A 23,302-nucleotide genomic window follows, 5' to 3' on the forward strand; every position below is an offset into this window, starting at 1 on the left:
CCAAACAGGGCCTCTCTGTGTGATTAACTGCTCACTCTGGCAAGCAGCTTGTCACCTTCCACAAAAATGATCTGAAAAGACACCAGCAATTACAGCCCACCAGATTATGGGGTGGGAGAGTCCTGGGGCGACAGGCGGCGCTGGTATCATATTTGCAGGAAGATTCCCTCCCCGACTCAAGGACAGAGCTGTTGAGGCCCCTGAGGACACCACCCCGGCTGCAGAACCCCTTCAGCGAGAGAGAGGGCTGCGCTTGGTGGAGGAAGGCAGCAGCCCTGGGTGTCTGCGGAGCCATGGGCTGACCCTGTGTGGGAGGGATGCTGCACTCCCTGATGGACTCAGAGACAGGCCACGGAAGGCCGGACATTGGGGGCTCAATGTTACCTGGCCAGGTGTGAACAGCCAGTGCTCAGGTGGGCTGGACTGTGAGATGCACTAGGCCACTCAGCAGCACCGGGAGAGGGACCCTCACACACACCTGCCAGGTGTCAGGTGATGGGGCCACAGCTGCACCACCTCAGGCACCACACCCTCCATTGGTCACTTGGGCCTCTGGTCAGAAAGTCCCCTGGATCCCCACTGATGAGGTTCCCAGCTGTGGAGCTGTGCTGTCTGCATAGACAGGGGCCCTTGACTTCATCTTGTGGCATCACCCTTGACTTGTCTACCGGCCCTTCTCTCAACCACTGTATCTACCCAGAGCAAGGCCACATCTACCACAGGAACATCCAGTGGTGGGTTAAGGAGGTCATGGGTGTTCTCATGGTAGCCTGGTGACTGACAGAAAAGAACTGTTACATTGTCTCCAGCTCATGGATGGAAAACTGGGAGCCAGCTGCCTGTGGTCCAGGGGGCTAGACTCTGGCTCTGGTGTTGAGGCCTTGGCCACGTAGCTCTGCAGGCTGCTCTCCACTGTACCCTAACCCCACACCAGGTCCCTGGCCTGAGACCCTGTGGGGTCTTGTCTGGGGTATCACCCCTTCCAAATGACTCTGACCTTGACAAGCTATTGCCCTCACTCTCAGGCAGTGCAGCTCACACCTGTGCAACCACCACCTAGTCCTGCCTATGGTCTCCTATCAGGGGACGATATTCAACGACAGGCTTCGAGACCCAGCTCCTCCAGTCATTTCCAAACACCTTCCCTCCAAGCTTCTTCAGCCCTCTGCAGCCCAGGCTGGGTCTGCACCTCTGGTGGACACCCACTGCCTCTCCTCCATGCGAATGGAGCCTCCTCTGTCCAACCCAACACCCCCAGAGTGCCTGGGAGCACTGGCCCTTGGGCAGCAGTCTGCTGACAAATGAGCTCACAGGTGGGGAGCGGGCTGGAGCACATTTTCCTTGGAAACTCAAGGCCTGTGGACCCACCCAAAGACCTCCAGCATGCAGGGCTGTGGAACTAGGATCACAGAGCCCCAGGCAGGCACGACAGGAGCATAAGAAAGAAATGTAGGGGTGGGGGAAGCAGGGTCCCTCAGTATTCCACGGACTCCACTGCTGAAAGGCACAGGGCAAGGGATGTGGGAGCCTGTGCCAGCCACATTCTCTGTGTGCAGTGGTCCTGACCCTGGGTTCTGGGGCACATGGGCCTCCTCCAACCCAGCTCAGCTCAGCTGGATCAGGAGTGGTGTCCAACCAAAGGCCTGAGAGCTGGACAGTGACTGGGGTTATGTCTGGGCTCAGGAAGGCAAACAGGATCCATTTTGTTTGGGGACTGGGGATCCAGAGACTTTAATGGGATGGCTGCCAAGAGGAGCCAGTGGAGAGGGAGTACAGGGGTCAGGGGCAAGCAGGAGTGGGTAGTGAAGAGAAGTTGCTGGCTGCAGGCCCGTTGTTAGGGATGCTGTTCCCTGGAGGGTGAGGGACTCTATTGGGCATGGTGACCCTGTGGCTGCCAGGGTCTCCGAGTCCCTTTGTTTCTGCAGAGGGCACTGGACAACTCCTTTCTAGGGTCCTCTTCGAGCAGCTCTGGGGAAGGTAATCCCTGGCCTAGGATGAGCAAAGTGTCTCAGGATGCAGAGAAGCCCTGGCCCTGGGCGGGGCCACATGGCCACTTTTGGCAACACAGCCCACAGCTCTGGGGAGGATGGCTTCTCATTGCCAGGTACTCACAGCCCTGGAGTCCAGGAACCCAGAGCTGGCCCACTGCTCTTGATCTATGCTCTCACCTGCCCCAGGCAGAGCAGAAGCAGAGGCTCTGAGCATAGGTCAGGTCTCTGTAAGTCCAAATAGTAGCATATGCCTTGTGCATGGCCAATGAGCCAGCTGCTGAAAGCGCTATCACCATCACCACTTGGAGATGAGGACTAGTGTGCAGCCTCAGAAAGGGTGGGGCAGTTTACTTGGGGCTGCCCAACAGGGTAAACCATTCCTGCTCTGGGGAGGCTGGACTGAAGGTCCGGAAGCTGTTCTAGAAATGCACATCACAGGCTTGGGGGCATGGGGGAGAGTCTGTGAGGGACCTCAGTGTCTCTGGCCATGAGGCACAAGCTCTAAAGCACAGTCCTCCAAGTCCCATGGGTTCTACATACGCAGACACCCAGGACCCGCCCCCCTGCCCCATCACGCATATGTGCTGCCCCCACAGAGCAAAAAACAGCCAAGAAGAACCCCACATGCCAATGCCATATCTGGGACAAAGAGCAGAGAACACAGCTGCTCAGCCTAACTTTCCAGAAGCTTCTGGCCACTGACCTGCCCAGCAAGCAGTACTCGAGAGCAGACTGGTACAGAGGGGTGACCTGAAGCCCACTGGGAACAGGCTGCAAGGGTCCGGGATGCATCACACCTCCCAAGCTGGAGGTGCACAGCGTGAGGCCAGGAGCTGACTCTGCTCACATGCTGGTGTGTTATTAATCCCTGATCTCGGCCACAGAGACGAGCTCCCTGGAAGGAGCGTTCAGAGCTCATCTTTTATTGAGCGAGTCACTTTTGAGTCAATCTGTCTGCTTTGGGCAAGACAGGCAATTTAAATCTTTTCCTCCTTCCTCCTGTTTGAGATGAGCAGTTATTGCAGCCTGTTAACACTTGTGGCCTGGGCAGAGAAGTAACTGACGATAGACATCAGGCTGAGAAGCAGACCTGGCCTAGCAGCTGGAGTGGCCCAGCAGATGGAGCACCCCAGAGGGGACTCTGGAAGGAGCAAAAGGCTGTGATAGCTGGGGTTGGGGAGTGGAAGGGAAGTGGGAAGCCTTTGTGTTTAAGGACCTTTGGGGCTTGCCCAGTAAGAGGAAGGGGGCCCGGGGATTTAACTCAGTGGTGCCGCTGCCTGTCCCGCAAGCGCAAGGACCTGAGTTTGATTCTCAGTACCCACCCCCACCCCCCCAAAAAGAGGAAGGGAACAGGGTTCAGGCAGGAAAGGAGCCCAAGGACAAGGGGCGAGTCAACTAGGCCCCTGGGGTCCACTGTAGCAGCCCACTGACCAAACACACCCAGCCCCAGGCAGGGAACAGATGGCAACACGTCCCCCTGCTCCTGCTACCGTCAGGCAGCCCTGGTGTCCTGGGTCCATGTGGAGTCTGTAGCCTGGGACCTGACAGGGTGCACTGGGGCTGTGGGAGAGGTGAGCTGGGGCTGGGAGGCCCTTGGCTGATTATAATGTGAATGAGGCTGCTTCATAATTTACAATGAGGCAGGAAAAACAGGCCCTGCGATGGCCTCTTACCAAGGACGAAGCTGACGCCCAGAGAAGGGAAGTGGTTTGCCTGAAGACACAGAGCCAACACTGGAGTCCAGTTAGTATCTGCTACACGGAGCATGACCCATGACCCCAGCGTCTCATGCAGATCTTACCTTTCAGCAAGACCTGTCTGATGCTCTATAGTGGCAAACTGCTCTCTGCTCTCAGTGCCCAGCCCTGGGTTGGTAGATCCATCTGGCTCCTCCACTCCTACCCTAACCTGCCCGTCCCCTAAGCCATCCTGTTGCACTGCAGCAAATGACCTGGTTGCATTTTTTCCATGTCCTAGTATTTGGTGGGAGCTGAGCTTAAAGGTGAGGGACTAGTTTATCTGGTGGGGGTAATTTCAAGGTGGCACAGTGTTCAGGCTGTAGCATGGGTATTACTAGCTGTGTTTAGCCAAAGTGGAAGTGGGAATCTAGAGCAAAGAGAAGCAGAGCAGAAAGATTTGGAAAGTCTGTAGCTTGGATAGCAAAGGTGCAGCCAATGGGGGTGTTACTGCCATTACCCATGCGAAGAAAGCAAGTGCTCTGCACCAGGACAGCAGAACACCTCAGAAACCAGCAAGCTCAGAGGTGTAAAAATGCAAATTTGTCTCAAAGAGAGTCTCAGAGGCCTTTGCACACAGGACTACCCAGGGAACTGTCTCCCCAGGATGTGTTTGCCATGCTCAGCCATTGGCATCATCCAGGAGAGGCTGGCTTTGCAAGCATGTGGAATGCAAGTTCACTGAGCTCTCAAAGGCCTGGGAGGCAGGATGCTATGCAGTGGAGGTGAGAAGCCCCGCAAGCAATTGCCAACAGGGCTGTGGGAGCAGAGCCAAAGCTGCAGTGGAGATCCCAGGAAAGAAAGGAGCCAGGAACATGTGACATCGGCTGAGAGAAGCTACAAACAGCATGTGCAGCCAGTCTGAGAGAGGCTGGGCCAAGGCAGCCCAAGCTCTTTGGGCCATATCCTGTCCCCGTGTGCCCAGATGCTGGATGTGGAGCTACAGGACTTAACATTTGCCCTGCTGATTCAGTGCTGCTTTGAGCTGGCCCCTCCTGATTTTCCTATTCCTTCCTTTTAGAACAGGAATGTTTTCCTCATGCCTGTTGCACTGGTATATCTTGGAAGTATGTAACTTGTATTTGGATTGATTGATTGCAGTGTTGCAGACTGAATCCAGGGGGCCTTTACACTGAATTACACCCCCACTCCTTTTTTACTTTTGAGACAGGGTCTTGCTAAGTTACTAAGGTCACTAGGGAGCCCACCAGGGTGGACTCAGACTTGAGATCTTTCTGCCTCAGCCTCTCAGAGTGCTGAAATTACTGGCATGTGCCACCATGCAGGGCGTACTGTATTTGATTTACATGAAGACACTGATGAGTTTGCCTTGAGTTTCAGAGAGATTCTGGACTTAAGCTTTTGAGCAGTACTGGAATGGTTAAAACTTTGGGGATTTGTGGCAATGAATGAATTTTGATGACTCTTCAGGGGCCAGGGACAGAATGTACAGTTTGGATCTTGATGTCCCCTCAAAGACCCAAATGTGAAAGGCTGGGACTAAGGCAAGGTGGTGAAGTGTTAAGAAGTGGGGCCTAGTGGGAGACACTCAGGCCACTCCCTTGGCTGTGTGCCCCCGAAGGAGACTGGTCCCTTTCTCACTCTTTTGCTCTGCCATATGCACCTGCCATGCTGTGCTGTTCTACCACAGGCCCAACGCAACAGAGCCAACCAATCACGGGCTAGAACCTACAAAACTACGAGCCAAAATAAACCCTTCCCCTTTGTGAGTTGACTGTGTTGGGTGTTTCATTACAGAGATGGAGTTTGACATTCCCTGGTTAGACTGTCACTTCCCTTTGGGCAGAAGTTCATACCCGTCTGTCCACACAGCACCTCAGGGCCATGGCTGAAGCAGGGATATGGTGCTCTTGACTCTGAGGTGGTGAAGATGCATGACTGACGAGTGCATGAAGTCCCTGGTGCCAGGCTACACACAGTGGGACCTCAGTCAACGCTACTGCTCTGACCTGGCAGGAAACCTTGACTCTTAAAATCAGAAATCTAAACCACCGCAAAGCCCACACAGAAAATAAGTGAAAGAGGCAGCATTTTAGAAGGCGGAAGAAAAAGAGAAAGAGCAGTGGAGGGGACAGGAAATCAGGGTGATGGGATACGGTGGGTCAAGGTAGTACCTCCCTGAGACAGTGACCTGAGCAGACCTGAGGCCAGTGAGGCTCCAAGTGTGCAGCCACTCAGGGCCAGGCTCCTGCAGAGAGGGACACAGTAAGCACAGGTCTGCTCAGAGAGCTCTGGGCCTGTTTAAGAAGAACCAAGAAAGACAGGCTGACTCACAGATGGATGCGGAGATGCAAACAATCTTCAAAAAGAAAGCGGGAAGACTTGTCTGTCTCTAGTTCTTACAAGAAAGTACTACCCAGCTGGGCATAGTGGTGCACGCCTGTAATCTCAGCATTCTCGGAGGCTGAGGCAGAAGGACTGCCAGTACGAGCTTAGCCTGAGCAACTTAATGAGATCCTGTCTCAAAATAATACGGGAGGAACTGGGGGTGCAGCTCAGTGAGAAGGCTCTGGGTTTAATCTCTAGTATGTTTAATTATCAAAAGCGGGTGTTACTGTGCACAAGGAAACGGATCACTAGGACAAAATAGAGATTCTACACCAAAACTCATAGCATCAACTAATCTTCAAAAAAAGGAGTCAAAACAATTCAGTGGGGGAAAGGCATCTTTTTTTTTTTTTTTTTGGTACCGGAGATTGAACTCAGGACCTTGTGCTTTCGAGGCAGGTGCCGGAACCACTGAGCTAAATCTCCAGCCCCAAGGCATCTCTTTTTAACAAATGGAGCTGGAACAACTGAACATCCAAGTCAAAGAAAATAAAGGTTGATTCTATCTTTTCACTGTTTCCAAAAATAACTTGTATGAGAATCACAATCCAAATGTAAAAGCTTCTGGAAAAAGCAAGTGATTGCAAAGCTGGGATAAGCAAAGATTTCATAGGACAAAGTGCTAAATAGAAGGAAAAGTTGATAAATTACACTTCATCAAAAATTAAAAACGTTGCTTATCAAAAGAAAGCATTAAGAAAACGATTAGAAGACAAACAATCCAATTAAAAACTGGGCAAAGAGAAAAAAACTGGGCAAAGACTTAAGCAGACAGTTCACCGAGTAAGACGTTTGAATGGCTAATAGGCAGTAAGAATGTGCTCAGCATCATTAGTCATTAGGGAAATGAAACCACAATAAGACAGCACTTTGCACCCATTAGAACGGCTACATCAAGACGACAGATAATGACGGATGTGAGCAGGGAGAGGCATCGGGAGCCCTCTCGGGGAACATGAGATGGTGCAGCAACTGGATAGTTTCTTAAGACAATAGGCATAAATTTACCATGTAACCAGAAACTCCACCTCTACTCACAATAAATGAAAACCTCTGTCCACACAAAGGCTGTGTACAGATATCCACAGCAGCCCAAACGGCCACTGATGGCTGTGTGGAGAAATAAAACAAGGTCTCTCCATACCACGGGGCAATTACTGGGCCATACCAAGAAACGAGTACTGACACGCTATGTAACAGAGGGACCTCAAAAACACCACGCTCAGTGAAAGACAGCAGAACAAACGAAATGTTCTGAAAAGGCAAATCACCAAAGACAAAAGATTAGTGACTGGCTGGGGCTATGAATGGGAAGTCTGACTTGAATGGGATTCCGATCCTTCTGGGTGACAAAGGTGTTCTCAAGTCTGTAGCAGCACCCCCATAACTTACTAAGCATCACTGAGCTATGCTGGACCCCACGACAGTGCTGAGTGGGACTTCATTCCTGCTAGGCAAATGGAATCCCAAGGGGCTCTGAGGGTTGCCCCAGCTCAGGTGGCTCCAGCCCTACACACCGGCACCGACCTGATTGGACCTGGTGAGCACTGTCCTCCCTCAAATCCACTCCTGGGTCCTTTAGGATTTGGAGGAAGGGTTGGGTGGGTGCCTGGAAACCTGACTGTTCACAGGCTACTTTCAGAGCGGGAGGGTCTGGAAGTACCTGGTCTATCCTAAGAGGCTATGGCCACCTGCTGGCTTGCCCGGATGTGAACACTCAAGAGTATGTAACACACATGTTCATGTCTGTTAGCATGCACGTCTAAGCCTCATCTCTGTGTCCCTGCTGTCCCAGCAGCCTGGTCTCGAAAAGGAGCCCATGATTTCCTCATAGACAGCCTACAGCTGGTCGACAGGTCATGGGCAGGAGAGGCAACCTTGGCCCACCCTAGTTTCAGAGGAAAACTACACAGAGGGATGAGCAGCTCACAGGCTGCAAGGTGGTGCAGGGCCACCTGATAGATGATACAGGAGCAAGATCAGCTCAAGAGAGGGAGGCACTGCCCTGTGAGAACCACACATGTAATGGAAAGAGGGTTCTAAGGGGCCCAACCACAACATCCCTGGAAGGGAGCAGGAGCTTCCAGGCCAGGGGGGGATGGACACTGAGACTCACGGAACTCACATCCTGCCTTCTACTGGGGAATGTCATTTCACTTTACAAGGTTCCCTTCCCTCACACCTAAAATGAGAGAATACAGGTTCTTACGTAGGACTGGACACAGTTAATTGACATGTGTATTCCTCACCAGGTCTAACAGTAAGGACCAGAGAGCACCACCCACTGCTCACCCTTGAACATGTGGTGAACATCCCAAACCAACAGGAAACGGCGGGCAGTGCTGTGGCAGGCCCAAGACCCTGAATGGCCATAGATGCTTCATCACCATCATCATGCTATCTTTCTCCCCCTCTGGTGTCCTACTCGCCATAGTCTCTCTAACACCTCGGTCGGTCCTGTCACCAGCCTCCCTGCCTTTCTAGCCAATAACCCCAGGTACACCAGGACCTTGTGCTCATCTTGTGGGGCCACTGCATGCTCAGGAACATGGGCTGGGCAGGGTGGGTTGCAGGGAAGCCCACTGCTGGACTCAGGGCTGCAGCATCGAGCTGCACCATCTCCACTCCACAGGGGGGCTCCCCAAGCTTAGCTACCCCACTGTGAGGGGAGCAGACCACAGTGACACAACTCAGGAATCTGTATGCTAATACTCACCGGAGACTTATTACAGCTCAGTGGGTGGGAGGCAGGCCACCTCTTCTCCAGGGACAAGGAAGAGGGCAGGTGGTGACTCAGGAGATGACCTGGCTATACCAGTGAGTTGAGGCTCACTGATTTACTTCTTCCTCCCCATAAGGAACCCATAGGACCCATGCTGAAGGGCCCACCTCCCCTTCAGACCACTGAGAGCTTCCGGCTTACCTCTAAACCCCCACCTAGCTCAGGCATACCAGTGTCTGACAATGGGAAGGTTGTGGTGGCTGCGCCTTTTCACTGTGTCAGGCACTGCAGAGCTCCCACTTCAACTGATAATGTAAATGAAATCGCACGGAAATTCTTAATTGGGCACTTGGCTTGAGCTACCCAGCAAAGTTTATAGACACGCGAGGAAGCCAAGGAAAATGGGCTGTAGTCAGGCAACTGCAGTTACATGGCCATCTCTGGCTGCAGACACTGCCTGGATGCAGAGCTGGTAGGGTCACAGGGCAGGTAGAGGCAGGCCCCAACCCCAGCCATGGGGACCCAGGATAACATGCAACAGCAGAGCACAGGGCTCTATCTTTCTGTGAACTGAGGGAAGGGTGAGAGGCCTCAGCTGCACTGGTTCAAGGGAGGGAGCAAGCAATGGGGGAAGGTGATTGCAGATGGGATGGAGCACCCTGGGGACGGACACGAGGTGGCCAGCAGGTTGGTGCTGAGGCCCAAGAGGAGGACTGGGGAACAGAGTGGGGACAACCCAGCTCTGGAGGAGCAGTCAGGGATGGAAGCCCAGAGGCCTGAAGAACAGCAGCTTCTGAGAGGAAGCAAGCTGGCTGGCCGCTTCCGAAGACCCTGCCGGGATGATACCGAGGCAGGGCCGGGCCTGACTGCTCAGGAGCCCCACCAAGTCAGCCTGACCGTGACCACCACACTCTCTTGGCCCTGAGGCAGCAGAGCCTGTGATCTCCGGAGCAGTGGAGAGCCAGGCAGGGTGGGTGTGGAGGGAAGGCTGGAGCGGTCATGTTCCACATGTCACAGCCACCTCCCTTCCCACCTGGGCCCCACCTAGCTCTGAGCCCAGTTGTCCTCCCCTCTGCAGCCAGAGGCCCCTTCCCAGCAGATGGAGCCCTGATGACAACCTTGCTGGAGTCCCACGGCCGTGCCTGACCCAGCAGCAGCCTTCCCACAGACTTTTTGACTGCTCAGCGCTGCAGGTCCTAAGGCTGTTCCGGGAACTGTTCCTTCATCCCACACATCTTGGGTGTCTGGGCACTGGTCAATGGAGGGAGAGCCTAAACCCAAGCACCCATCACTACTTGTGGAACTGCTGAGAAGGGACCTTCCTGTGCTGCCATTCCTGCTTCCCTGCTCACAAGCCTGGGTCACTTATCCCACACAGGCAACGGGCAGCCATCCTCATTACAACCCCTTCTAGCACACACTACGGACTGCTGCAGCGCCTGGACTCAGAGGCTTCACCACGGCCCTGAGGTACGGAGCTCAGCCTTGGCTCAGAGCTCAGGGACCAAAGCCAGGGTGCCCTGAGGCCACAGAGCTGGTCAGCTGGAAGGCCATGGCAGTGTGGGGTCACAGCAGCTCCAGGAAGGGTGGGGTGGAGCACGGATACAGCACCTCAGGGAAGCAGCAGCCCTAGAATCAGTGGGGTGGGCCCAGCTTCCCTGCCCAACCCTAACTCTACCCTTCCTCACTGGGTTCTCCTCGGTGCTCCAAGGCCTGGGTGTCACCACCCAGTGTCCAGCCCATAGGGAGGTCCCGACTTGGGGCTGACTGTGTGCCATCCTGAGGGGGGCACGATGCCCAGGTATTGGCTAAACATATTCTGGATGTGCCTTACGAGAGTGCTTCTGGGTGCCTCTAACATCTGCATTGGAGGATAGAAGACAGACTGTCCCTAAGAAGGAAGGTGAGAGCCTGCTGGCAGCCTGTCTGTGAACAGGGACACTGGGTCTTCCTGGGCCAAGAGCCCAGCACTTCTAACTGGAACTGCATGCTTGGTTCTCCTGGGCTGTAGCTGCTGACGCTACTGTGACCTCTCCCCTGCTCCCTGTATCCCATGACCTGACTCCTTAAATGGCAGCATCTCCATGTGTGCACATGTGTTCCTGTGCTCTCACGTGTGTGTGTGTGCTCCTGTATGCCCCAAAGCACCAACCAGCAGATATACCCTAAGTGTGCTGCCATAGGGGCACAGTAATACTGCGAGAGGCAGTGGGAGGGAGCAGGCGCATCTGTGGGTGTGCAGTGAGAGAAAGGCGGCCCTGACTGATAACCCCGAGGAGCCCCATGCACACTCACACCAGGGCGCTCCTGGGGCAGACACCCTGGCAGACATCCTGTCCCCCATGCTAGAGCTAAACCTCAGCTCTAGTGGCCAGAGGCGGTGCAGTCTGAAGTGGTGTGACAGGAGGGTCTGGTGCCCACATGGCACAGAGTGGCTAGGTGAGCCCCCTGCTTGCTGATGCTCCTGCCCTGACCCAGAACAGGTTTCTACCTAGCCCGCATCTGGGAACCTCCACCCTACAGAACCAAGTTGCTCCTTCTCAGAGCAATATCAATTAAAAATAAAATCTCACTGGCTTTTTCTTGAATTTGACAAAGTAATTCTAAAGTTCATTTAGAATAATAATAGGTTAAGAATAGCTTTAGGTTAAAAAGCAATGCCTGTTTTACATCAGATTTTAAAACATGCTATAAAGTCACAATTATTAAAAATACAGATGAATGAAATAAAGAGGAACAAACCAGGTGGATACAGATCCTGTTATGTGTAGGAACTTAACAGAGAGACAGACACATTGTAAGTCTGAGTGGAGGGAAATACCCTCTGATAAATGGCATAGGGCAATTCTTTAGTGATCTGGAGAAAGACTGATTGAGACCCTGACCTTGTACCACATGCCAAAGTTCTAAGGGTGCTACATCTTTAAATGTAAAGTAAACCAGAAAGTCTAGAAGAAAGCAGAATTTATCAAATCACTGAAGAACTTCTAAGCTTAAAAGTGATGGAATGAACAGATGACTCAAGAAGCTAAAACTTCCTATACAAAATAATCGTTCTTTCAAAGTCCTAAAAGGTAGGTTTCTATACACACAACCGAAAACAGTGAAGATGCAGTGGTTTATGATGGGGCAATTCTGCCAAGAGAAGTGAGAACATCTTTCATCATGATAAAGCCACATGTCCTAGCGAAATGTCACTATTATTTAGAATTTAAACATATCACCCAGTGAGGTGACACCTTTGGAGAAGAGTTCTATAGAATCTAACACAGGTACGGACTGTGTGACCCATTCCATCACTCTCAAGATTCCCCCATTCCTGGCTCCATGGCACACCTGCACCCTGAGGCCCAGCAGCCAGGCCCACCCCCGAACTAGCACCTCTGCCCCTTCCCAGAGTCTCCCAGCCACAGAGGCCATGGTGCAGCATCTGCTGAGCACAACACTCCCCGTCCCCGTGTTGTCCCCTCTGAATAGCATTCCACCATCTGGAGCACTGCAGTGGGCATCTCCCGTGACCATGGGTGACAGTGCGGAAACATAGGCTTCCAGTTCCTGTAAATATGAAGAATGAAAATCTAACCCTGTCTTCTGCCACCGTGAACCTCAGCGGGGGAAGCAAAGCCAGACGCAGGCCCTGAGGGGAAGAGGCAGAACTAGCTAAGGAAGAGACTAGACATGCAGTGTCATCAGCCCAGGAGAGTTATTTATTTATTTGTTTGTTTAGGTACCAGGGATCGAACTCAGGACCTCCCACTTGCAAGGCAGGCGCCGGAACCACTGAGCTAAATCCTCGGCCCAGAGTTTTTAATTTTTTAACTAGCAAAACATTCATTGGTGCATTTTAGGCATACATCATGATGATACTCATCATAGGGAACTTGCACCTGTACATAATGTAGCCCGCCTCGTCTTTCCCATTCCCTCCCTCAAGCCCCCTCCCCGTTCTATGTACAAAAGCTTTGTTTCCATTTTTCCTTCTATTTTCACTTTTAAAAATTGTCCCTTTCTTTTCTTCCTTCTCCCTCCCTTGTTCCCCTTCTCATTTGAACATTTTCTTCCCCTTTCCCAATATCTATTATACATTTTAGTCCTTATTTCCACTTTCAGTTTCTCACACCAGAGAAACCATGCAGCATTTAAACATGTGTGCCCAATTTATTTCACTTAAAGAGTATGGTCTCAAGGTCCATCCATTTAGCTAGGAATGAAGCTCATCCTTCTTCACGGCAGAGTAGTACTCCATTGCATTAAAAAAAAAACCCCATCTTCTTTATCCATTCATCGGTTCTTGGGCATTTGGGTGGTTTCCAAGGTTTAGCTACTACAAACTATGCTGTTATGAAAATGGGTGTGCATATGTCGCTGAGGTAGGATGCTTTTAATTCTTTCAGGAAGATACCAAGAAGATGAATAGCTGGGTCAAATGGAACCTTACTTTTAGTTTCTTGAGAAATTTCCACACTGATTTCCACAGTGGTTGCACCAGTCTACACTCCCACCAAGGGTGGAGCTAGCTTCCCCCACCCCCCCCCCCACCCCCCCGCACAGCTCCTGCAGCATTTGTTATTGGTTGATTTCTTGGTACTGTTTTTTTCTTTTTTGGTACTGGGGATCGAACTGGGGAACTTGCGCTTGCAAGGCAGGCGCTGGAACCACTGAGCTAAATCCCCGGCCCAATATTGGTTGATTTCTTGTTAGCAGCCATTCTTTCTGGAGTGAGATGGAATCTCAGCGTTGTTTTAATTTGCATTTCACGAATGACCAGTAATGTTGAACACTTTTTTTTTAATATATTTATTTGCTGTTTCTACTTCTTTTTTTCTTTTTGGGATAGAACTTGGGACCTTGAGCTTTCGAGGAAGGTGCCAGAACCACTGAGCTAAATCCCCAGCCCCTGATGTTTCTACTTCTTCATCTGAGAAGAGACTTTTCATTTCAGATGACCATTTTTGGACTGGGTCTTTAAATTTGGGGGGTCTGATTTTTTTTGAGTTCTTTATAGAGTCTAGATGGTAGTCCTTTGTCTGATGAATAGCTGGTAAAAAAAAATTTTCCCATGCTATGGGTTGTCTCTTTACTCTGTGGTGGTTTCTCTTGCTGTGTAAAAGCTTTTTAATGAGATGAGGTCCCAGTTGTTGATTCTTTGTAGTATTTTCTGTGTGGTCTGGGTTTTGTTCATGACGTCTTTGCCTACTCCTATGTCCTATGTCCTATTCTCTCTTCCAACAGATTTAGTGTTTCCATTTTAATATTTAGATCTTTGATCCACTTCAATTTTAGATTGGTGCATGCTGAAAGATATGGATCTAGTTTCAATATTCGGCACGTGGAAAGTTTTTCCAGCAAGCCCAGGTGAGTCTTATTCAACCACTTGGGCCTGCAGCTCAGCTGGGGCAGAGCTGGCATCTTTCTTGCACCCTACCTCCTAACCCCCAAGTGAGCTCACTATGGCTCTCTGTCCACTTGTACCTCCAACCCCATCACAGCATTCTGTAGCTTACAGCGTAACTCTGTTGGATTTGTACCTGTGGATTCCATTTTGGGGGCAGTGAACAGAAATTGTGTTATGCTTTTGCACATGCCTGTTGTTCGTATTTAATAATATACAACACACACATACTTCATGAAGTGAGCTCAGCAGGGCCAAAGGGCATGAGACTATCAAATGAGTCATTGGACTCAGGTTTCCTTTTCATTGTCTGAGCCTTTTATTGCTACACGTGGAGGGCAAATACCCACCTCCGTCTCTTCCATCCTGTCTGCCATCCCTTCTTCCTCTTCCTCCAGGTCTGGGGCTCTGGCGTGTGTACAAGGGTGGCAGACTGAACATCTCTGCCTTGGATCTGATCTGCGGGAGATGTTCCCTGTCTTGTGCACTGAGGTCTGACATAGATATGGGCCTTCTCTAGATGGTCTTTGTTTTGTGGAGGAAAATCACATCTTTTCCTAGTTTGCTAAGAGTTTGTCACGAATGGGTGCTGGATTTTGACAAATGCTCTTACAATATCAATTGATCTGTGTGATTTTTTGTTTTTTGATGACATCAACCAATGCTTAACACTAAACCAGCCTCATGTTCCTAGAATAAATAAATAAATAAATTCCTGTGATTTCCTTTTTCAGTCTTGTCATTGGTTTTGAAATCAAGGCGAGCATGTGCTTTCAAAAAAATATGTTGAGAAAGCTCCCTTTCCTATTTTCCTGACAAACTGTATGTGCTTGCTGTTAATTTTCCTTTAAGCATTTGGTAGGATTCACTCACTGGTAAAGCACCTGAGCCTGGAGATTTTTGGGGAAGCTTTTTGGTTACAAGCAAGAGGGCCCTTTCTGGTGATCTCACAATGTGAGAGCTTTGCAGCTATGGGTTGTCACCCCTGGCTCTGGCTCTGCCCAGCCTGGACTCAAGGCTCTGAATTCTGGCACAAGCACACTGCAGATAGGGTGTCAAGGGTGGCCCTTACTTTCTGGCCCAAGAAGCAAGTGGGAGAAATCCATTCTTCCCCTACCTCAGCGTCCAGGCATCCTGCAGAGCTGATGCTAGCAGATGCCTGAAACCCCTCGGAGGATGGTCACAGCACAGGGTGAATGCTGGGAGGGTGGATCCTCTCTCTGACACAGAGCAGAGTGAATCCTGCTCTTTCCCTCTTGGTACCATGCTGATCCCAGCTGTGTGCACAATGCTGCTGTGCAACTGGACCACAGGGCAGGGCAGGGCATGGCAGGGTGAGCCAGGGTACCCAGGGGGCCACATGGGATGTGTCAGGATCTTGCTGGGAAGTTCTAAGTGCATCTGTGAACTGGCCAAGTGGAATGGGAACCTGGACAGCACACCAAGGCTGGACCACTGCCCAGGACCCAACTGGCCCACACAGAGCAGGGCATGAGAAAACCCCAGAGGCAAAGCATAGACCTTGAGGCTGGAAGGTGTGAGGAGCCCTGGTAGGCTGCCTGCGGAAGCCAGCGGAAATCAGCATTCCTCACAGAACTTAAAAAAGATCTCTAATCTCCTACCCTGGTATTCAAAACATGCAGCGTCGAACCCAAAATTAAGCAGCACATGAGGATTCAGGAAAGTACAAACCTGCTAAGATCAGCAAGCACAAGCCCGACACTCAGGGATGTCAGCATCTCACCAAGCAAGATTAACAGCTCGAGAGGCTGGTGCCAAAACAGAGGCTTTGCTTTCATAGTCTACTGAGATGAACACTGGCAAGAAGCAGCCACGGCCCAGCAGATCCCTCCGCACCACAGCTGTCACACCATTCACCAACGTGCACAAAAACCACCAGGGCTGGCTCTGCAGGGCACGCTCTCCTGTCTTGACTGCTGACTTACAGGCGCCACTGCAGGGCCTGCGTCTGTATGTCCGCCTGTTACACGCGTCAAGATGTAGTTGTCAGAATGACTGCAGAATGCTTGTCGGGGACCACAGGGGCCGCAGGACAGGCAGGCAGCATTAATTTTGAAGAGAAAGAGCCGCTGGCCTAGAATTCCACACCCAGCCAAGAAAGCTCACTGCTAGCCTGGGTGCTGCTGGGGATGATCCTGCTCAGAGGGGCTCTTCCAGGTACCTGTGACAAGGTTCAAGGCTGGGCTTGGAACACACAGCAGCTACCTGCTCAGGGTAGGCCACCTGCACAAGGCCATGGGTGACAAAGCCCCGGCACCCACTACGAGACCCCTGCACCCTATCTCTGAGCTGCCAACCTCTGTCCTCACACTCATACTTCCTTATGAGCAGTTGGGGGCTGGGAGGCCATGGGCCTGCCCTAGGGACAAGGGGATGTGGGACCATGACCTAAGGACAGGCCCAAGCCAGGTGAGAGCCCGTGTACTGGCTCCTGGCACTGGACAGGTCCCTGCTGCCCTGCTCGTGGTTTTGCAGCCAGGGCAGGGGAGTGGAAGTGGGTGAGTCAGTCTGGAGAGGCAGCAGCTGAGGAAGCACATGAGGAAAGGAAAGGAGAGTGCTGTTCTCTGCAGGTCCCAAACCAGCCCCCGGGGATGCCCTCTTCTCTAGGCCATAGCAGGTGGCATAGGGACAGGGACTCAGGTGGCCACCTCCCCTTCTCCTCCCCAGAGACACCTTGAAATCCGCTGCACCCACACAGGCAGTGACAAATTTGATCACCTTCAATGTGTCACCCTGACAAGATTAGATTGTTTTAATATTAATGTGTTGCCTAATTAAACTGCAATTAATGATCTCCCTGGCACAGCCTGGGCATGGCAGGGGACCATGCAGAGCCAGGAGTGGCTTGAGGAGGCTGGGCTTGGACTTCAGTCTCCGTGGGCCGAGATCCGGGCAAGGGCTGCCCAGTAATTCCTATCAGAGAAGCCAGAAGAATCACCCATGGGTGTCCCTGCTTGACCCTTGGAACACAGCTGCCTCTGAAGGACCTAAGGCTGAGGCCACCTCGGTTATTTCTATGTCCTCCTCAGCTCTGAGCCCCAAGCAGAGAACAGAGGAAAATCTCAGAAACTCAGGGCAAATGACACACAGACTCAAGAAAGGGCAGATGGCAAGTTCCTTCACCACCCACTTCAAACTCTGCTCTCTCTGCCCCTTGCTCTCAGGACAGGAAGAGACTGTCCATTGACCTGGACCTCTTGTTGGTGACAGGCCTGTGCCCTGTAGCCCATGTACAGAAAGCCAGTGATTAAGGGGCTCACTGAGTCAAGACCATGCACACTTGGAGCCTAGCAAGGCAGAAGTACACTCAGCCACACTGGGCCCAGCGACCCATTCAGCAATGGCAAAGCCATGACAGCCTGCCCACCTGCTGCGTAGGGGCCCACAAGGAGGTACAGTCCAACCAGTTTCCCTGGCAGAGGGAGGCCGCTGCCCAGCAGGATTGCACCAACCTCGGGCTAATGTGGCTGTGGTGATAGGGTACATCCTGGCCTGGGGGAATGCCAGGTCTAGCCTGCAATTTCATCTGTTCATGCCTCAGTTTCCTCACCTGCATGAAGAAACAGGTCTGCACGGACAGAGCGGTGGAAAGGACTGGGGTGGGGAGGTACACAGTGGGCCCCCACTGTGCCAAAGCCATGCCCTCCCTGCAACTCACCCTATTTCCAACTGGGAGCCCCCAAAACAGCCCAGGGAGCTGACCTGACCCAAACAACTGACCATGGCCATGGGCCTCCTCCCAGAAGCCCTCCCTGCTGAGGCGACAGTTCTGTCCCCAAGGAGTCCAAGAAGGGGGCCCTGGGGACCTGAATCTCCCTCCCACCTGCCTGGTGGATGGCCAGAGCTGGATGTAGCCAGGACATCTCAGAATACAGCTGTCTGCTCATGGCCAGCATCCTCAGAGGTCTACAGGAAGGTTCCTGCTGGGCTGCAGCTTACCAAGCTCCCACACAAGTTTGCACTCCTGGCTTTGTTCTCTTCAACTTCAGACTTTGTTTTTATGCAAAATTTACATTTTAGAGTCTAGCCATGCCAGACTTGTCAGGGAGCAGCCGTCTCCTTCACTTTGCCTCTGTTCTTTCCCTGAGACTTTGGCTTTCATCTTTCAGCTGCTCATGTTGGCACAAAACAACATTTCTCCATGTTCAATCCCATCTTTGGATCTGACCTGGGCATTACCTACTACTTTCCCACCAGGAAGACAAGGATTTAGCTTTTCCTCCCCAGACTCTCCATGTGGGAACCTTCTAGCTCCATCCTTCCAACATACCTGCTCGTAGCTCTGTTTAAATCTGGCCTCAGCTCTCCAGTGACAGTGCAAATGCTGATCAGAGCAGAGCCATGTGGAAAACCATGATTACTCTTGCTTCTTTGTTTTCCTAGAGCTAAGGACTGCCTATGCTTTTCTTCCTGCTTCATTTTATACACACTCACCACTAACTCGGGCACCATTTTTTTTTTTTTGTATACACCATTTACACTGGCACTTCCTGACTTTCTGTGGGGCAGTAAACACAAATGAGAAATGGCACACAGGGTGGGGGAGGTGACCACGTGCTGCCAGAGGCAGCAAGCAGCCCAGGGACCAGAGGACCCACACTCATGGCAGCCCACATCAACACGTGGCTTGGAAGGCCCTGGCCCACATCTCCTCTTTGAGGACATCCCAGAACATCGACAGATTCCATTTGTGCCATCAGCCCTCAAAGCTCGTAGCCTGTGCTTTCCTTGTCTTCTAGGTTCTGTATCTTCTTTTGTTTACTCCCTCGTTTTATTAGCACATCCTTGACTAGCTTCTCGAGAAAGGTACATGGGAGGTAAATATTTAAGACCTTGTTCATCTAGAAATGCACGTAATCCCTCCTTCGAACTTGCCTGGGCAGGTAGTTGGGGTGTACAGGTCACTTTCCATCCTGCCTGTGTCCTTCCAGTGTCACTGCTGAAGAGTATGATGCAGATCTGATCCCTAATCCTTGGCAGGGGATGTCTCTTTTTCCTCTCTAGAAGTTTACAGGGTCTTCTCTCCGTCCCCTATGCCCTAGAGGGTGGTGATGATGTGCATTTGGGAGGGTCTGCTCTCATCTGTGCAAAGGACCTTCTGAGCATCTTCTGCAGCATGGTGCCAGCTCCCTTGCTCTGGGGAACATTCCCAAAGGCACCGTGTACTCCCTCCTGTGCCTCTCCTCTGGACCTCCGGGACCAGTCCTCTCATGTTTCTTACCTTTTTATCCTTTTCTCCACCTCACTATCTGTTTCTTCTACTTTCAGATAAACTTTCTTAACTTTATCTCATAAATCTACTAAGATTTTCATTTAGTTCTAGGTATTTTTAGCTCCCCAAAGTCCATTTTCTCCTCTTTGGATTTCCTTTGGGTACCTTGCTCTATAGAACTATTGAAAGCCTGTTCTTACCCGTCTCAGCATAAGCAGGGCACAGTTTTCTGGAGGCTTCCTCTGCTCTGGTCCTCTGTTCCCTGGGGACTCACTTTCCTACTTATTCTGCTCTGTATTTTTCATGTTGGGGGTCTTTCCTCCACTGGACGTTGGGAATCCCTGACTATCTTTGCATCATCAGGCACGAGGGGACCCCTGCCTGCCATCTGTGGCTGTACTACGCATGTCTCAGCTGAGCTGGCCACAGCCCTCCTGAGTCTATCAGCTTCTCTGGTCACCACTGGGTAAAAGGCCCCCTTGGATGTGGTCCCAGCTGCTTGCTTCACCCCTGTACTCTGTTCAGGTCTCCCACCCTGCCTGGGCCTATCCAGTGCCCTCCACCTGCCCTCCCCAGAGCTGTGGTACAGATGAGCCCATAGGGCTTATGATCAGATTGTGGGGTCCACCCAGGGCTTCTGACTCCAGTGGTCAGAGGTGGGGCCCAAGAATCTGCATCTCTCTTTAAGAATTTATTTTTACTGGTACATGTTTGCAGTACATTATGATTATATTTGTGATGGGAGCTGGCACATATACACAACACATCTTAATTCTTTTTTCATCCCTTTTCCCCCTATTCCCCCTCCTTCTATGTCTTAGTCCCCTTTCCATTTGGAAAATATCACCTCCCTGTTTCCTACTATCTTTTCCTCTGTCAAAGTCTACCATGCCTCCTCCAGTCTCCTCAGCTTAGCCAGCCACCCCTGCCCAGTATCCCTGTACTGTCCTGGGCTCCCTGGGAGTTTTGTGGCCTGTGCAGCCTGGTTCCTGCCCCATACATGGGCTGAGAACTGGCTCTCCCAAATCTGCCTGGTCACCAACCCTCAGGCACCCACTTTCCAATGTGAAAGCTTGTGGTCACATTCTTTCTCTCTCTGTGGGTGTAAGCCTTAAGAGAAATGAAAAACCAACCCCAGGGGCCTGGGATTGGGAGGTGCAGTTGGTCACCTGAGCAGAAATGCCCACCCTGCCCCAGTGCCTCCTTCCCATCCTCTAGCTGCCCACATCTGGCCTGCTTCTGCTCACCCTCATCTTCCGATTTCCAGTCAACCTTGGACCTGACTTATTCTCTAAGGGCAGCTTGGGGGTTTCTCAGTATCCCCCGGGTCTGAGGTAGAGACCCCTCTTCTGAGCCCATCTGCTGCAGCCTTGAACATGTGTCACTGCCAGACTCCTAGCTCTGGGTACCCAAGGCCAGCATGGGCCTGGCTGACAGGAAAAGTGTAGAGGTCTTACTAGAGAAGTGAATAAACCAGTCTCTGGGCAGAGACTCAGGACCGATATGTGACATTCATGATGGTGAGGGTGTCTCCCAAGGGCCCTTTCACAAAGACTCAACAAAAGCTCTCCAGGGACACACAGACAGCACAAGCCCAGAGATGTTACCCTAGAGGGTACACACAGAGTGGCTTGTGTAGCTGCAGCCCAGACCACAAAGAAGCCCTTGTGGTGGTGGAAGCCAGAAAGACAACCAGAGCTGCCACCCTCTGCTGGGCAGGCCCATGGGAGGGCCTTCCCTGCTCTTGGCTTCTGCTTCCCATCTGGGCTGAACGAAAAGTGGGATTCTTGGTGCGAGCCACAAAGCCTCTCAGGCAGCAGAAGACCCCTTCCACAGCATGCATGGTCGCCCCGCCTGGGTCAGCTGGGGCTCTGTGTGCTGCTGAGGGTGCATGATCAGGCAGATGTGTCAGCTCCAGCAGTCTCCCTCTGCCTGACCGCTGTCTGGGGCCTCGAGCAAAGGGTGCCAATGAGAAATGAAAGTCTGGAGCAGAGTGGGGCAGAAGCATAAAGATCCCCCAAATAATGAGGTGCTCAGAGCAGCAGCTGCAGCCCAGCCCCAAGCCCAGCTGGTTCTCACACGGTGTCGGTCATTTCCTTTGCTGCTCCAGGGAAGAAAGAGTGGGGACTCTGACGCAGGGCTGGCATATTTCTTAACAAGCCCAGATGCTCTGGGCCATAGAGAATGGTGTGGACTTGATAAGGCCAATGTTAGCACTTATCTGAAAACCTGAGCTGCAGAGGCTGGGCCAGGTGTGCAGGGGTGGGCACTGCTACACATCTGTGCTCACTGCTCAGAGGCCACACATGAGGTCCTGGGATGAGCAACTATGTAGGCAGATGTGGTCCTCCAAGATGCTGTAGGTGCAGATTCTTGCCTGCTGGCAGTCGGACCCCATGGCAGTATATGAGCTCCAGTGTCAGGAAGGAAAATGGCAAAGTAGGGACAGTGGTTGGTGTTGTCCAGGAGACATCACATGCTGAAGACAGCCATGGGGACCCGGAGCAAGATCAAGGGCAATGAAAATACAGATGACATGCAGTTACTGAGCACCCGCTATGTGCCAGGCTCTCTGAGGGTTTCTAGGCTTCACTGTCAGCAGGGCTACAACCACGTAAGTGACAGCGGATTTGAGGGAGGATGTAAATGGCCACTCCAGCCCCAGCCTGGCCTCTTCTAGGACCCATGCCTCACCATCTGCACACCAGCCCTATATGTCTGTCCCAGGTCCCCAGAGACACCATCTCAGCACTCTAATAAAGGCGGGAGCAAATGGGAGGGGACAATAAAGGGCCAACTCGGAGAATGTGAGCCATCTGCCTGACACCACGCTGAGCTCTGCACTGCAGGAAGGACCCAAGACGACACCTATGCTTTCCCAGCTTGAGGACACTCTCGGGGATGCTAAGCGCTTCACAGAATGAGTTGACAATTACATGAGAAGGAAATAGGAAAGGGGTTCACAGATGAAAGGCAACTCAGAAAAAAACGTGAGGTGCATATCAAGAAAATAGCTGCCAGCTGGGCATGGTGGTGGTGGATGTCTGTTAACTGTAGCACTCCGGGAGGCTGAGGCAGGAGTACTGCAAGTTTTAGCCTAGCCTAGGCAACTTAGTGACTTATTTAGATTCTATCTCAAAAAGAAAAAAAAAAATTTGGAAAAGGACTGAGGGGATATATATATAGCTCAGTGTAAAGGCCCTGGGTTCAATTCCCAGTACTGCCAAAACAGAATGAAACAGATGCCCCTGCAAACATCTCCCAGGGCAAGGTGACAAGGGTGGTCATCAACATCAGAGCTGCAGGATGGCAGGGCTGGGTGCCAGGGAATTTCCAGGCCACCATGAGACCTAGTGTGGAGCAGAGCCAAGCACTCCAGTATCACTGGGCCTCAGGCCCCTCAGCCTGCTGGAGCCTATGCTGTGTGGGGACTACTCCCCCACCATTTGTGCAGACAGAACCGTGTCTCTGCTGCTGCAGGGTGGACACACCCAGGGCGAGGCCTGCTGACTGCAATGCTCTCCAGGCACAATGTGAACAGACTCCGGCTGTCACTTCAGTGTGTCAGGGATGACAAGCACAGGTCCTGAGGTTACCACCTTGACTTACAGACTGAAGTGGGTATCGCAGGCTATCACTCTGTGGCCAGCCTTGCAGGCCTCTGTGGCAGGGCCCTGGTCTCTGTGAAGGGTACTTAGCACAGTGAAAGATGGCCCTGCTTTCACGGAGGGTTGGATTTGCTCATGATTAATGGGGCACACAGCAACTGATAAATGGTATTAATTTGTTTGAGGGGTCTGAGAAGATCTTGGTTGCATGCTTCTCCACAGCTGCCTGAGCTATTTCCTGTCGCCCACAGACCTGATGACTGACCCTGTT

At 51.9% G+C, this 23,302-nt stretch overlaps 1 protein-coding gene across 5 annotated transcripts in view; it reads right to left on the minus strand.

The window, feature by feature from the left end:
- The window catches only part of Mad1l1 (mitotic arrest deficient 1 like 1), a 348,970-nt gene that overhangs the window by 70,426 nt on the left and 255,242 nt on the right, over positions 1-23,302 (minus strand). The window lies entirely within an intron of this gene.

The sequence above is a fragment of the Heterocephalus glaber genome, unplaced genomic scaffold (assembly GCF_053883595.1).
Source record: "Heterocephalus glaber isolate CG9 unplaced genomic scaffold, H.glaber_assembly_v1.0 deba00001610, whole genome shotgun sequence".
Lineage (NCBI taxonomy): Eukaryota > Metazoa > Chordata > Mammalia > Rodentia > Bathyergidae > Heterocephalus > Heterocephalus glaber.